A 15,584-nucleotide genomic window follows, 5' to 3' on the forward strand; every position below is an offset into this window, starting at 1 on the left:
AGAGAGAGAGAAGGAGAGTCGGCGAGAGGCATCCAGAAAGTGAGAGAGTAGGCGAGAGGTTGGAGTTCCGGCGAGAGGTTTGAGTTCCGGCGAGAGGTTTGAGTTCCGGCGAGAGGTTTCCGTCGGGGGGAAAGAGAGAGGAGAGGCAGACTTGTGGAAGAGGAGAATAATGAAAGCCCTACCTAGGGTTTCTAATATTTTTATTCCCAACCAACCTTAAGGTTTGTTTGGCCATATATGTAATGAGGGGTATTATTGACAAATTCTTAATTCAGCCCCAACTATTCAGACATAAAAAACAAACATCTAATTGACAAAATGGTTAAGCCAATTTAGATTCAGCCAATTCAGATTCAGTCAATTCAGATTCAGAAGCATATAAAAAAACAAACACCACCTATGTCTTTTAGTCGTCTTATCCCTAATCTCTGAAGAAGAATGTCACGAAGTAAAAGGTATATATTTTCAAATTTTGAGAACTCGGTTTAAGGTTTCATCAATCCGTTTTACTTCTTAATTGAAGAAAAATCTAATCTTGGTTTAAGGTTCCTCTATCTAAATCCCTAAAAACCACTAGAAATCTTTCAAATAATACATTTTTAAGTGTTTCAAATCAAAGAAAAAAGAACAACCATTCTTTCTCTCTTCACTAGCAAACACATTCAGTTGGACTAAATAACTAAGAGGTAGAGAGAGAGAGAGAGAGACAGAGACAGAGAGAGGAACGCACCGATTTTGATAGAAGTAACTTGGAAGGCCACAAGACATAGGAAGCAATCTGATTCTACTTGCAGTAGCCCCTTTCCCAAACCACTAACAACCCACCAGTCACCAAAACATACTTCATTTTTGGGATTTCTTCTTCAAAACTCAAACTTTCCCACTTCTGTTTGAACCAGATATAGAAAGAGTGAAGGAGGAAGAAGAAGAGAGAGAATTTTTTATTTAAAGTCGTCGATGAGGATTGTCGGAAGTCGACTTTTTACCAGAAAAAAAATTAGAACAAGCATTAATGCCTCTAACAATACTTGGTCAACTTGTTTTGACCAAGTCTTGGATGAAAAACACATTGCCTTAAACAACTTCCGACATTACCTACAAAATTTCCCAATCAGTAATACACATACAGAAAAATCAAAATCAAATAAAAAATGATAATCCATATCATCGATCAATTTACTATTGATTGGGCGCCGAAAATCCTGCTAGTGGTTGATGGCTATTTTCAGTTTATTTTTTGTTTTTCCCCTGATGCCTACATCAATTTTGTAACAAGCATGTGAATATTGGGATAGGGAAGGACACCTAAATTATATAGTAATACATTAACAAAGGGATAGGTTCATGTGAGGACAATAACATCTCCTTCTCAAAAAGGCTATAAATACATGAACCATCATCTATACTATTAGACTACTGCTACAACTACTGAGAGTATATAGCTAGAGATTAGAATGAGGATGTCATCATCATCAACATCATTTTTCTTATTGTTTTTGTTCATCTCATCGTCCTCCTCCATACCTATTAATGAGTGGACTAGTGATAGATGCGGAACCTTTGGCGGTTCTGTTTGTCCAGAAGGCTCTTGTTGTAGTATCTGGGGTTACTGCGGGAACACTAATGACTATTGCGTTTACAATTGCTATAGTCAATGCACTAAACTTATTCCTGAAGGTAGATGCGGAACAGAGTTTTCGAATGCTCTCTGTCCTGAAGGTTTATGTTGTAGTCAATGGGGTTATTGCGGCAACACGGATGATCACTGTGGTAGTGGTTGCCAGAGCCAATGCAGCATTAGATGTGGAAACGTTTTTGGGGACTCTCTTTGTCCTGAAGGTTTATGTTGTAGTCTCTGGGGTTATTGCGGCAACACCATTGAACACTGTGGTGCTGGTTGTCAGAGCCAATGTTCTTAATACTACTCTTCTGCAATTGTTAATGTAAGGTGGGTTCTCTTAACCCTGTATCTGAATTTTAATATGATCTATATGTAATTTGAGTTTGTGTTACATCCCTTTGGCGTTATCAGATCTTAAAGTCAACACTTGGTTGCCCAAGTGGTTGATAGTGTTGACATAAACTCCAAAATCCTAGTCATAAGAATGTCAATGGATATCCGAATATTCAACATCCGATCCGTATTCGATTTTTTCAAAAAAAATCCGAAATTTCAGATATCGGGTAAGGACTCGGGTATTTGTTATTGAATACAGATATACAACTATCTGATCCGATAATTATCTGTATCTGATAAGGTATAAATAAAAATAATTAAAAATATTAATTTATTAATAATAAGGATTATTTTGTGAAAAGGTCGTATATAAGTACCTGGTTATGTGAAAGGGTCATGATTGCTTATTATTTTGTGAAAGGGTCGTGGACTTTTATTATTGATTGTTAAATAGATGTTAGATTTAACTTCTAGATGAACAATTAACGCCGTTATGTAGATGTAACAATGTTATCCCTAGTAAATCCGATGGAAGCTATTTCTCCACATGGATGACTAAAATTTAATGATAAAACTTGCTTAACCTTATTTTTATTTTAAACAAAAACAACTTGTTCAGTTTCTCTTCTTCCCTTTTTTTTCTTCAACCTTTTGATTTTCACCGGATAATGAAAAGGTATTGTCGATTGATAAAACTTGCTTAACCTTTAATTTTCTTCTTCAGAAAAAAGTTGACACTTTCTAGGCAGAAATCAATAAGTACCACAAGAATTTTTACTTTGTGTTTTAGGGTCTCTTACTTTGGCTTTAGGGTTCCCTTTGGTTTCCTTCTTTTAATTTTTACCCTTCTTCACACTTTTAAGACTTTCTAACTCCCTAAATTAAGCAAACAAACTAGAGTTTAGGTTTATTCTTCAAATGGGTTTTGGGTTTTCTTTATCATGTTTATGATGAATTGAAATTTTGCTGAATTCTATTTCTTTTTTAAGATTTTTGTCTTCATTCTATTGTACTAATGCTGAATTCTTTTTCTTTTTCAAGATTTTTGTCTTCATTCTATTGTAAAACTTGTTTTTCTAAAAGTATGTGAATAAAGAGAAGTTTTATTTTACAGAGTGAAATAAAGGAGTTTTATTCAAATCAAATATCGGAAAAGCGTTAGACTTATCTGCCTCCAACTGGCTTACAATGAAACTTGGGATCTGATGGGATTCACAGACACTATCTCTTTCAACCAAAAAACATTTCGAGCAAGTAAATGCACAACTCGATTGCAATTACGACAACAAAATTTAATCGTAGTTTGAGCTTGGAATCATCTTAACCAAAAGTGACTTCTAGTATACCGAGGTGCAGATGGACCCCCTTAAAATCAAGTAGAGCAAGTAAAGGGGAACTTCTCTCAACAAAAAAAAAAGTAAAGGGGAACTACTGGCATAAGAATATCAAGGGAAATGTCCATCGAAATACACACTTTTTTTTTTGTTGAAAGATCGAAATACACACTTGATAATATAAAGACATGAGAAGGCTTCATTCAATTAATGTTACACCTTTACACCAACACCTACCACCGGACCCCCTCCTACACGTCTCAGACGTGCAACCCTTTCTTTTTCGTTTTTCTCCTGCCCTTCTTTCTCTTATTAACATTATCAAAAACTTTTGTCAATATCTCTTTTTCAATAATGTCAAATGATAAATGACCACTGCCCACCTCCTCCAATTTCTAACTCCAATGTCAATTTTTCAGGTTCAAGTTTCTTTCATATTTTCCTTTTTCCCCAATTCTTTCCAATATTTTAATCTTCTAATATTTTCACTTGAGATTATCGACCTAATGCGTGTAGAAAATGCATAACGATTTAATCAAAATGGAATTTTATTGTAATGTAATAGTACTAATTGGGAAAAAGCTTGAGAGAACACTCAAACTTTACCTACATTATTTTTCGATCGATTTAATTTTAGTTTGACTTTTGAAACATTTTCTCATTTTTTAGTTATAAATGAATGTAAATGTCTGAACCATTTATTGTGCGTTTTGCAGATACAATATTCAACGGTACACTGCATATTCTTGGAATTACCAGACGTCACTATCAAAAATTGCAAAACATAAAGCGAAAAGAAGAAAAGTTAACTTATATTACTTAATTTCAACAAAACCCACTTAAAGTAAAAGTTGGGCTTGGTCTACAAAGATTTACCTTATTTGCAAGATTCATTCCATCCCAAAAGGACAAAATCTATACAATTTTCAAATCAAGAAAATACATTAACTAATCTTTATATAAACCCAATCTCAACTTTCCTCAAACCTCCTCCTCACATCTATCAAACTAAACACCATGTCTATCTTTAACCCATATCCTAATCTCCTCTCATACCTAACTATTTTGCTCTTCATTTCTTTCATGCCATTACAAACTTCTGCAGGCCGGCTCGGTTCACCGGTCATACCAGTCCTTCGGAGCGGATCAACATCGACAACAACAACATCTTCCCAAAAACAACCGGCATTATCGTTGCAAAAATCTTATTTAAGAACCCTAGCTGCCAAGGGTCGTTTTCCACCTTCAGGACCGAGTCACCGAGGCCATACTATACCTATATCTTCAAGGCATCTTCTCGGAACTAGTCTCAGATCGAACCAGAGTGATTGTATATTGCTAACTATTCAGTCCGAACCAAGTCCTAGAATTGATCACTGATTTTCTTTCTTTTTTGTTTATATGTTATATCAATAGGAAAAGTATGGAGATAAAGATACTTACAATTTGTTATATGGGTTTTGAAATCCCATTCAAAGATAATAAATTTAATTTTCAAATGCTAGCTTTGTTAGTTAGAAAACAACTTCTTATTGAAGAGGTTTAGATTATTTCTCTCTGATTATATTTTTCTCTTAACTTTTGGTAATGACTGCTTTTAGTTTAAGTTGATTATCTAAAAAGTTAGTATAAATACTTCAAATTTTGTATCAATTTGATCTTGGAGAATTGGGCTGTTAAGGGAAAAACTCATTAACAAAAGGTACTATTGAATAATTGGGGGGAAGCACATGGGCCTACACCCCAATGTTTGTGTACCCCACTCAAAACCAAGAGGTACCCGAACTTAGTTTAATAATTCCAACCAAATTATCTAATGTAATTTATAGGTATTAAACAATAATTTTTTGTTTCGTGACAAGTTTAAGGCCACACTTGTCTTAGCGGTTAGGGAAGTCATTTGTTTCATGACACTTTTGTGCTTATTCCATTATATGATGTACTTACAATGTATTGAAGCGATATAAGACTAGAAAAGACATGGAAGTGGCACTAGTATTCTTCTTCCTCTCTTGCGATCTCGGTCTCTTTCTGTCAGTAGATTTTCATCTTCATCTTTATGAAAGGTGAAAGACGCCCCCCCTCCTGGCTCCCGACCTATACCAACGATTGTTCTCTCCTTGGGCTTTCTCATTAAATTGGTATGGGAAGTTATAGAGGCACTCGGAGAGTGTCATTGTTCCGACAAAGAGAAGGTTCCTTTCGCTGGAACAGTAAAATGTGAGTGACTGACAGAGAGTGATTACAAGAAGATGAGAGAGATGGCAGTGGAACATTAAAACGAAAGAGAGAGAGAGAGAGAGAGAGAGAGAGAGAGTTGTTGGTGGTGAAGGTGAAGAAGATGAAGATAGAGAAGAAAGATAACTCTTTTCTCTTTTCATTTTTTTTATTTTTACAAATAAAGTGTGTAGTCTCCTAAAAGTCTAAATTTAGGGTGTGTTGCAATGTTATCCATGTTTGGGCCAGGAAAGAAATTTTGTGTCAATAACACTTTTTAACTGGTATAGGCTTTTCGAGAAATTTTATATACAGTCACCACTTCTACCTTGCCACACTCACATTCGGGTTGGAGAAAATTTATATATAGTCACCGTATCTACGTTGCCATTCTCACATTCCGGTTGACTAGGACGATTGCTTTGGCCAAGCAATTTTTCTCACTTTTTTTGACTCCGTCAATATTGGTCAAGCTTATTTAAAAGATTTTCAAAATCTCCCACCACTCCCAAAACCTGGAAAGTGAAAAATGTTCAAATTGTTATTTTGATCTAACAATACTATAAATAAAGAAGAGTCGCTCGCCCCTCCCCCCCAAAAAGATATAAAAACATCGTATGAATTTTCGTTTCAACTTTTTTCTTCACTGATTTGTATGGGAACTACTATAAATAAAGAAGTGGTTCATATCGCTCGAGTCAAGACGGATGTAGGCCTGAAAACTGAAAAGCTATGTAGCTAAAACAAAAAGAAGGGAGAGAACTACTAACAAGTGTGCTTGTTCATTTTTCCTACAACAAAAGGATTTTAATGGTGATGCGCGAAAACTAAAAGTTGTCAGTAGCAGCGGCAATCTTCTTTTTCTGTTATCAGAGGTATATATAAAAGTCATGTTCTACAGTTGACAAATAAATATAAACAAACCAAAGTTTACTTTTAAGTCTACATTTTTGTGTATTTTAATATTTTTCACATTGCTTTTGGTTTCGTCTGGAGGATGAGTACTCGTGAACAAAAAATAAAGTTGGAGGCGTAGCCCGTTTTAGGTCATGTAAAGTTGGTAGTCGTTTCACCGACGGAGATCGATGGCTACATATTTCCCTCAGTTTTCCATCTATAGGATGAGTATCGACAACCAAACATTACAACCAGAGACATCGTTTTGATTTTGTACTAACGACATTGGTAATCATCTTATCGAAGAAAAATCGAGAGATGCCCTTTAAAAATATTACTTCCAATTTTACGTTGGTAGGATGAATGCCGATAGTCAAACATTACAATTAGAGACATCTTTCCAATTTTGTTCCAATGGTGTCGGTAGTATCTCATGGACGAAAACCTTGAGTTAGCCTTCTAAAAGTTACTTCCAACATTATTTTTGGTAAGCTGAGTATGAAATGCTAAACTTTACGATCAGACGCATCTTTCAACTTTTGCTCAAATGCGTCAGTTATCGTCTGAATAACAGAAAACGGGGAGCTATTGTTCCCGTTGCAAACCATCAAAATTTTCGCATCAACAGAAACAAATTGATATCATAAACATCAGTCACAACCGTTAAACTGTAGTATTATATAGATTTTTGATATCAAAGTCATCCATTACCATTCCTAATCACCCAAAAATTGAAAATCCTAAAAGATTAATTGGTTGAACTTTGAAATAATACTTCAGCAACAATATGGAAGCCCTAGCTGCCTGTACTCAGACCTATTTCTTAAGTATAACAAAAGAAGATAAGAAGATTGAGGAAGAAATTGAAGGTTGAAACGTTAACCTTCGATATTTTGTTTTAAGTTCAAAGGATTTTAAAGTGAGAGAGATACACACACAACTTCTACCTGGGAATGCTTTAGAAATTTTGGTCGAAATATGTGTGTATAGGACAAGTGAGTGTTCGAGGGGAAAAATGAGTTCAAGTTGTGAGTGTTGAATAAGGCTGCTGATTTGGAGAAATAATAAAATTATCCGAGGAAAAAGGTGAAACATCAAAACACATAAACCAAACATGCCCTTAAAGTCGCCGCAGGAAGTCGCCGGTCGGAGTTAGCCGGCGACGTCGTTCTCTCTCTCTCTCTCCCTTTCTTCTCACTCTCTAACTCCGATGAAGGGGAGGAACCCCTTCACCGGATTCCTGGTTTCCAAACGAGACCAGATCTGATTTCGTCTAGAGACCAGACGAGACCAGATCTGGTTTCGTCTCGAAACCATGGCTCCGGCTAAGGGGCTCTTCCCTTTCGCCGGAGATACAGAGAGGGAGAGAGATAGAGGAGAGAGAAAATTGAGAGAGATAGAGGAGAGAGAGGAGATAGAGGAAAGAGAAAGAAGAGGGATAAGAGAGAGAGAAGATGAGATTTGCCAGAGATGATGAAAATGTGTGGAGGTCGCCAGAATTTATGGTGGAGGTCGTCGGTGTTCATGGTAGAAGTGGGAGAGGAAGAAGTTGAAAATATAAGGGTTTAAGTGCTTAGAGGAAACAAAAGATTTCAAAAAAAAATTATTTCCACCCAAAACTTTGTACCCCGAAAATTTCTTTATTTCCCCAAATCATCCACCTTGAATAATCGTGAGTGCAGTAAGTAGAAACAACCGGTACATACAGAACAAATGTTTTCTAAAGGCCTGCCCCCCCAAACCCCCCAATAATGATCAAAAGAGTAAAGGACCCCAAACTAGATTGTCTAAATTCACCCAACCCACCTAAAGAACATGATGAATATGAAAGCGAAGATAAAAGTGAAGACGAAAACGATATGAAGATGAATAAAGACGCATAAATTTATGCCTTTCAAAACATATATATAATTCTATTCTTAAATATCAAATGTAAAAAAATTTAGAAATCTCATAACAATTCTCGTGAAACTCTAAACAAGTTTCATGTCAATATATTTTACTTCAAAATGATGCTAGTTTTCAGATAATAATCATTTTCAAACAATTCTCGTGAAACTCTACAACAGTACAACTAGATATGTGCAACTAAAACAGTCTTTTACACTGCCCATGTCAAGTGTTGTCGATAAATGAAACCACTAGTATTGTTGTAGGTAACTAAAGGCAATAGAGTACAATGCTTACGAAATGAAAGATTTTAACGTTTCGATATTTGATTGTTATTCACGACGTATACGATGTCACAATTTCTTAACATATAACAATAGAGATAAACTAAATTAGGACACAAGAAAATCATAAATATTTAGTTATTAATCAATATCATAGTGTAAATAATACAATGTCACATATATATCTCATATTGTGAGTAATAAATACATCTTCCTTTCCTCAACAAATACAAAAAATATTAATTTAACAAACAAAAAAAGCCTGTAATGTTCTGTAAATGTATGACTAAATTCTGTACAAATAACTAATAAATATTGTCAAACAATGGTCTAACTCTAACCTAAAAGAATTCAACTAATTCCATGAACTAAAGATCTTCATCAACTAAGGGTAGAAGAACATCTAATTAATGGCCAACTCCTGGGCTTGGAACTGATCTTAAAATCCTGTCTGCCTTGACAACTTGAGCTTTTAGTAGATGAGATGATAAAAGCTTTTGATTGATATTATTGATCATGGCATGAGTTTTCTTGCTAGGAGTTGAAGAAGATTTAGTACCCTTTGGAAGAGCACTTAATACTAAACTCTCTTCCAAAGAAGAAGAAGAAGAAGAAGAAGAAGGGATCCCCTTTGAATTATGATTGGTCTCTTCCATTTTTAATAGTTTTCTAGCATCTGAAGATGGAATTAATGAAGAACAAATCAACAAGAGAGAAAAGAAGAGAATCAATGAACTAGTAGAGATGTTTGTTTTGTGGCAATGAGCCATATTTGATTTTTATGAATTTTTGGCAAATGATGAAATTAAAGGATACCCAGAGAGTATTTTTTTATTTTGAAATCTGGGTATTTGATTGTTTTGATTTTGGGAATATGGATCAAGAATATGAAATGATATCAGAGGTAAATGTTTTAAGTGGAGCTTGAGATGGATTTGTTGAGTTTATATATATTGAAGAGGAATAGATAGAGAGAGAAAGAGAAGGGGAATGCCACTGAGACACCGCGTATGACAAGGCTAGAGAGAGAAAGAGAGACGTGGTGATGAAGTTATTCATTTTTAGTCAATGTGTGTACTAGTAGTACAAACAGAGATAACTCCAAAGTCCACCAAATTGGGAGGAAATTAGGGTATTGGACCTATTGGTGGCTGCTGACTCAAGGATGGGAGCAAAAGCAAATTTTTGTTTAACAATAAATTTGGATAGAGAAAGTCCAATTTGATTTGTAGGAGGACTCTGTAAAAGAATTTCTTTTAGAAAGAAAAACAAAATTTACTATTGATCAATTCTAAAAGTATCATTTGAAAATCAAACCATTATTTTTCTCATTTTCGCCCTTTTGTTTTCACACTCTATTTATACCTCTTGAACAACTAATTCACTAATAGGATACGTTACATAAGGAGGATCGAAAATAGGAGATCCGGCGGTCAAGATAAGTTGCAGAAATAATATACGTGTATGTACGTGACGGATCGAGAAGACGAGATCCGACGATCAAGAAGAATTCAGAATATTGAAGATATTTGAATATATATTGAAGATATATTGAAGATATGTGAAGATTTAGTTTCTTATATTCAGAATATCTCTTGTAACTATCTAATGGTAATATTAGATAGATTTTGTATTATTTCCTAGTTTAGTAATCAGAAACTAGGAAACCCTAAACCCTAAGTCATCTATAAATAGGAGAGGGTTCTAGGATTCAAACTCATCGAGTTATGTCTGACCAATGTAACCGATCAACTCCCACATACAATTGTATGTGGTGAATTATTAATAAAGAATTATTTCTCCGTGGATGTAGGTCTTGAGTAATCGACCGAACCACGTTAAATTATCGTGTCTTTATTTCATGTCTATATCTCCGATTATTTATATAATCGTGAATTTAACACATGGTATCATGAGCAGGTTAATGTTCCTGATTTAAGCTTCCGCAAAATTTCCAACGTTCTTTTTTGTTCGTTGTGACATAATAATCGATCAATTACTTTGACGATTCCTTTTAATTCCCAAGTTATTCTTGTGAATATCATATTCCAATGATTTTTTTATATATCGTTGTGATTAAATAATCGATAAGTTATTTCGTTGATTTCTTTTCCCAAGTTAATCATATTCCAATGATTTTATGCTTCCGCAAAACTCCAACTTTTTTTTTTTAGTTGTGATTCCGTTCTTACTCAATCGTCTTGCCGATTTGTTTATATTTTCAAGATTATTCTTGTGCTTATGTTTTCTCTACAAGACGAGAAAATCAAGTGAAAGAAGAATATATTTTTTGTACGAGAATTGGACTTGATTTGCTGGAGTTTATTAAAGTTCATCAAATAATCACCAAGGATTTACTCTTCAACAAAGGTAACTTGTCAATTAATTTTTTGATTTATTTCTGATTTTTTTCGATTTTTAAAAAAATTTTAAACCTAAAATAGGTCTGAAAATTGAAAAACATACTTCTGGAACCAAAAATGTCCAGATCTGGTTTCTGTTCGTTCCAGCCGAAACCAGAACTGAGTTCCGGGCAAGACTACCCGGTTCCACCATGACCCGGACTTCATATTATGCATGCTGACTTAGTAAGCCAATTTTGACCACGCTGACCACAGTCAGCGTGCTTTGACCCGGAAACACCATATACCACGCTGACCGAGTCAGCACATGTTGATCCGACCTTCTTCTTCATCTTCCCAGCGACAGAAACCCTAGGGTATGATTTGTTGATTTTCCGGCGACCTTGGCATTTCCAATCGATAAATTCACTCGATTTGGACACACCACCACCGATTTCTTCTGGGTTTGGTGAGAAATTGACCTTCTACTTCTCGGTTTTAGACCGACGAACGACCCTTTCTCTCTCTAGAAATATATCACCATTGCCGGCATATATGGCTCAAATGCATTGGCTTTTGGACATGGTAATTACCTCATGTACATTGATTAGGGTTCTTTCAATACCCTATTCATGTTTATACCTCTAATCGAGAAGATGTTAGTTTCTTCAATGAAAACCCAACTTTTTTTGGTAAACCCTAATTTAGAAATTTCTAAATTTTTCCCCAATTTCATTATGCGACAGTTTCTCATACCACTATTTCGTGACAGTCACTTGCCACAGTTTTCAACTGTCGGAACATTTCTTTTGTGACAGACCACTACTGTCACCTATATCCAACTTGTTCTAGTTGTGACACAATTTTTCTGTCACTTTCTCTTCTATTTGTGACACTAAAAATAGATTAATTTCATCTAATTTTCTTTCCGGATATACCCGTGATATTTCCAAAGTCATACTTTCTTTATGACGACTTTATTTCTCTACCAAAATTTTAGATTTTTCTCTTCAACGGAGAAAGAATTTCTATTTTGGATTTTAATTCCGGAATTCAACCCGCGAAATTTTCATAATCATATATTTCTCATGATTATTTTCTTTCTTCCAATTATATTTTGGACTTTTTCTTACAACAAATAGAATATATCTAATTTGGCATATATTTCCGGATTCCCCCGTGACATTTTCCAACTCATACTTTCTCTATGATGACTTGTCTTTCATACCAAATTACATTTTGGACACTTCCTTTCACCTAATAGAATATCTCTTCCACTGATAGAATATCTCTATCTTTAATTCCGGAATTATATTCGCGATCTTGCCTTTTTTGGCAATGAATTTCATGTCGACCATCATTTTGGTTGTTACTTTCCAATATTTTTTGGTAATCCGACAATGATTTCTTGTCGATTTTAAACAAAACAACATTATTTTGTTGTCACTCCTAAAGTTCATACTTGACGTTTTTATACGACAAGATATTTATCATCACAACCTTTTAGTTGTTGACAATTTCTTCATACAATGACCAACTTTACATACATGAGAAAATACATGTAATTTCGTTGTCATTGATTTTCGCTCAATTTTTTGACCGTAATTACCAACTTTTAGTTGTGACTTAATCGTTCAATCATCTTCCAACGCATCCACAATCCAAGAGTTGCAAGAAGACGAATACGACGAATCAAGAAGTATTTCCTTTTTCTCTCTCCAAGTCGGACACTCCAAAATTTACGTGCTCCAACTTGCGGGGGGGTAATAGGATACGTTACATAAGGAGGATCGAAAATAGGAGATCCGGCGGTCAAGATAAGTTGCAGAAATAATATACGTGTATGTACGTGACGGATCGAGAAGACGAGATCCTACCATCAAGAAGAATTCAGAATATTGAAGATATATTGAAGATATATTGAAGATATGTGAAGATTTAGTTTCTTATATTCAGAATATCTCTTGTAACTATCTAATGGTAATATTAGATAGATTTTGTATTATTTCCTAGTTTAGTAATCAGAAACTAGGAAACCCTAAACCCTAAGTCATCTATAAATAGGAGAGGGTTCTAGGATTCAAACTCATCGAGTTATGTCTGACCAATGTAACCGATCAACTCCCACATACAATTGTATGTGGTGAATTATTAATAAAGAATTATTTCTCCGTGGATGTAGGTCTTGAGTAATCGACCGAACCACGTTAAATTATCGTGTCTTTATTTCATGTCTATATCTCCGATTATTTATATAATCGTGAATTTAACATTCACTTCATCTATTTTTGTAGAAGCAAGCACCCAATATGTTAGAACATACTCTATTAGCGACCATGTGACTATTGCCTAGTGATTATTCCAGTTATGAACTTAAAGAGAACTTAGTATAAATTGAGATTAAGCCAATGATATGTATCTTACAGTTTATTCAGTAGTTATAACTTTTTTTTTTTTGATGAAATTCAATAGTTATAACTTGATAGCGAATCTTATTTGTGGAACACCCAAACAAAAATTAGGTGTCTCAAATTACCCATTGCCATTACGTCCATTTGATATGCTAGGCATACTAAATTCGATATTATGTTGAAGTCATATTTTACCATCTCAATTCCTATTGGGAATTTGGGATCATATTAGGAGCATTAGATTAGATGTATAGATTTCTTAAGTGATGAGCTAAGGCTACAGTTGAAACTCAAACTTGGGTGTTGAATATTGTTTCATGACATGACAAGACCAGTTACAAATGTCAAAAAGTAGTGGATAATAGTTTGTGAGTTGTTTTTAATCAGAGTTCAATTGTCTTTCCAAATGCTAATTCTTTTATTACATTGACCATAATAGTGATTTCTCTCCAATTTCTAGGAAAAGAGTAAAGAAACTAAGATGTTTCTACGGTTTAAAGACAAATACAAGGAGCTCTTCACCTTTTTTTCGTTGAAAAGCTGGGAGGAATATTAATGAATTAAAGTTCTATTGCAATACAAATTAGAATTTAAATGTGGAACATCATTCCAAATTTTATCTTCATCTTGAGTTCTAGACCATTTAGCTAACTTGTCTGTTGGAATGTTTTGCTATCGATTGATGTAAGCGACATAAATTTGGTGAAGCCGTGGAAGTACTTTCCTTATCTGTTGGATGTGATAGAGGATTAATTTTACCATCCAAAAAGTAACGGCGCCAAACAACTATTAACATTAATTAATGGTGTGTTTGGATGGCGGAATCATGAATCCGCGGATTCATGAGTCCTTGGAATTCATGATTCCACGGATTCATGAATCCAAGTAATAATTTTTGGCTTGTTTGGCAACTAAGAATCCTATGATTTATTATTATTTGAGTATTTTTAAACGTCTTTAAAAAAAATATGATTTTTGAAAAAAATAATGATTTTGAAAAAAAAATAATGAATTTGTAGAAGGAAATATTTTTTTTTGTTGATTTTAAGTTTGAAATTTAGGTTCATTAATCCAAAATCCTAGCAAATCCTACGGGGTAGGGTGGGATTTTGGTCCAATACAAATTTTTGGAATTAGGAATCCTTAGGATTCAAGAGTCATAGGATTCTTGGTAGCCAAACGGACCAAGGATTCATGATTCCTACCAAATTCCACTTTTGATAGGAATCCTACTTAGGAATCCTGCAACCAAACACAGCATAAATCTTCCGTTAGTCAAAACGTAAGATGTCTCGAACACTAGTAAAGTTTTTTTTTTTTGTTAAGGACAAACACTAGTAAAGTTAAGAGTGAAATTGTTTGATTGAACCTGCTTCAAGAAAATTGTTAAATTGAACAATTGAAAGTGTCATCGAAAATTTAATACAACCTCAATCTGCACGAGAAAAAAGAAAATAGAGACAAAATCAAGAAATCGATTATCTATTCATGTAAACAAGGGGCTGGTCTAAATCCTACCGGAGAAAAAGGGCAAAAGTTGGAACACTTGGAGTTTAGAAAATATTGTATTTGACTTTTATAATGTATACTATAATCTAATGTTTTTCCAAGATCTTTTGAGATCTTTTGGTATAGTTTATCTTGTTTAGATTTATCTTTAATTAGATTGTGTATTATAATAAGTTGTTAGTGTGCTTTTTAAGTATAAAAATGTGAAGGTTAGGACCTTAGGTGTGAGAGAGAGAGAGAGAGTCAGAATACTTTCCAGGTAGTCCATGTCCACTATTGGCCGGAATTTTGTTTTCTTGTGTGTTATTCTTTGCTGTGAGAATAAAGATTAATGAAGAAAGTAAGTTTATTCCCTTTTGGACCTATTCATGTTATTGATTTACAAAAGCAATGACCTAGTTTTACAAAATGTTTAGTGATCTTTTGAGATTGAAATCCAATTCGCCGAAAGTGGCAGTTGATTTTTCATTTTTTTAAATCATTTACATTTTTTTTTGTTGAAGTAATAATAATGAATTAGAATAACTTGTATTGTTATTATAATAACGTCATATATTCCAACCACATCATAAAGAGAGAAAAAATACATAAACAAGACCAACTTTGAAGACTATAATACTCTGAATGCAGAAACCATTGAAACTAGTTTATTTGAAACAAACAATATTTGGTTTTCAAGGGGGATACTTTTCTTTTGTTGAAACTTCTCACATCAATTACCATAACAATACTTGAGCATTTGG

The 15,584-nt window shown here is 34.2% G+C and overlaps 1 long non-coding RNA gene across 1 annotated transcript; it reads left to right on the forward strand.

Annotated features, from left to right (window-relative positions):
- Window positions 1-1,346: 1,346 nt before the first annotated feature.
- On the forward strand, window positions 1,347-4,790 carry LOC147556181 (uncharacterized). Its single transcript, XR_015234877.1, has 2 exons — window positions 1,347-1,948; window positions 4,008-4,790. It is a non-coding gene; the product is annotated as an uncharacterized LOC147556181 (long non-coding RNA).
- The last annotated feature ends 10,794 nt before the right edge of the window (window positions 4,791-15,584 follow it).

Source organism: Eschscholzia californica, unplaced genomic scaffold (genome assembly GCF_041429995.1).
Source record: "Eschscholzia californica isolate CP2 unplaced genomic scaffold, dmEscCali1.0.p SCAF_2, whole genome shotgun sequence".
In the NCBI taxonomy this organism is placed as follows: domain Eukaryota; kingdom Viridiplantae; phylum Streptophyta; class Magnoliopsida; order Ranunculales; family Papaveraceae; genus Eschscholzia; species Eschscholzia californica.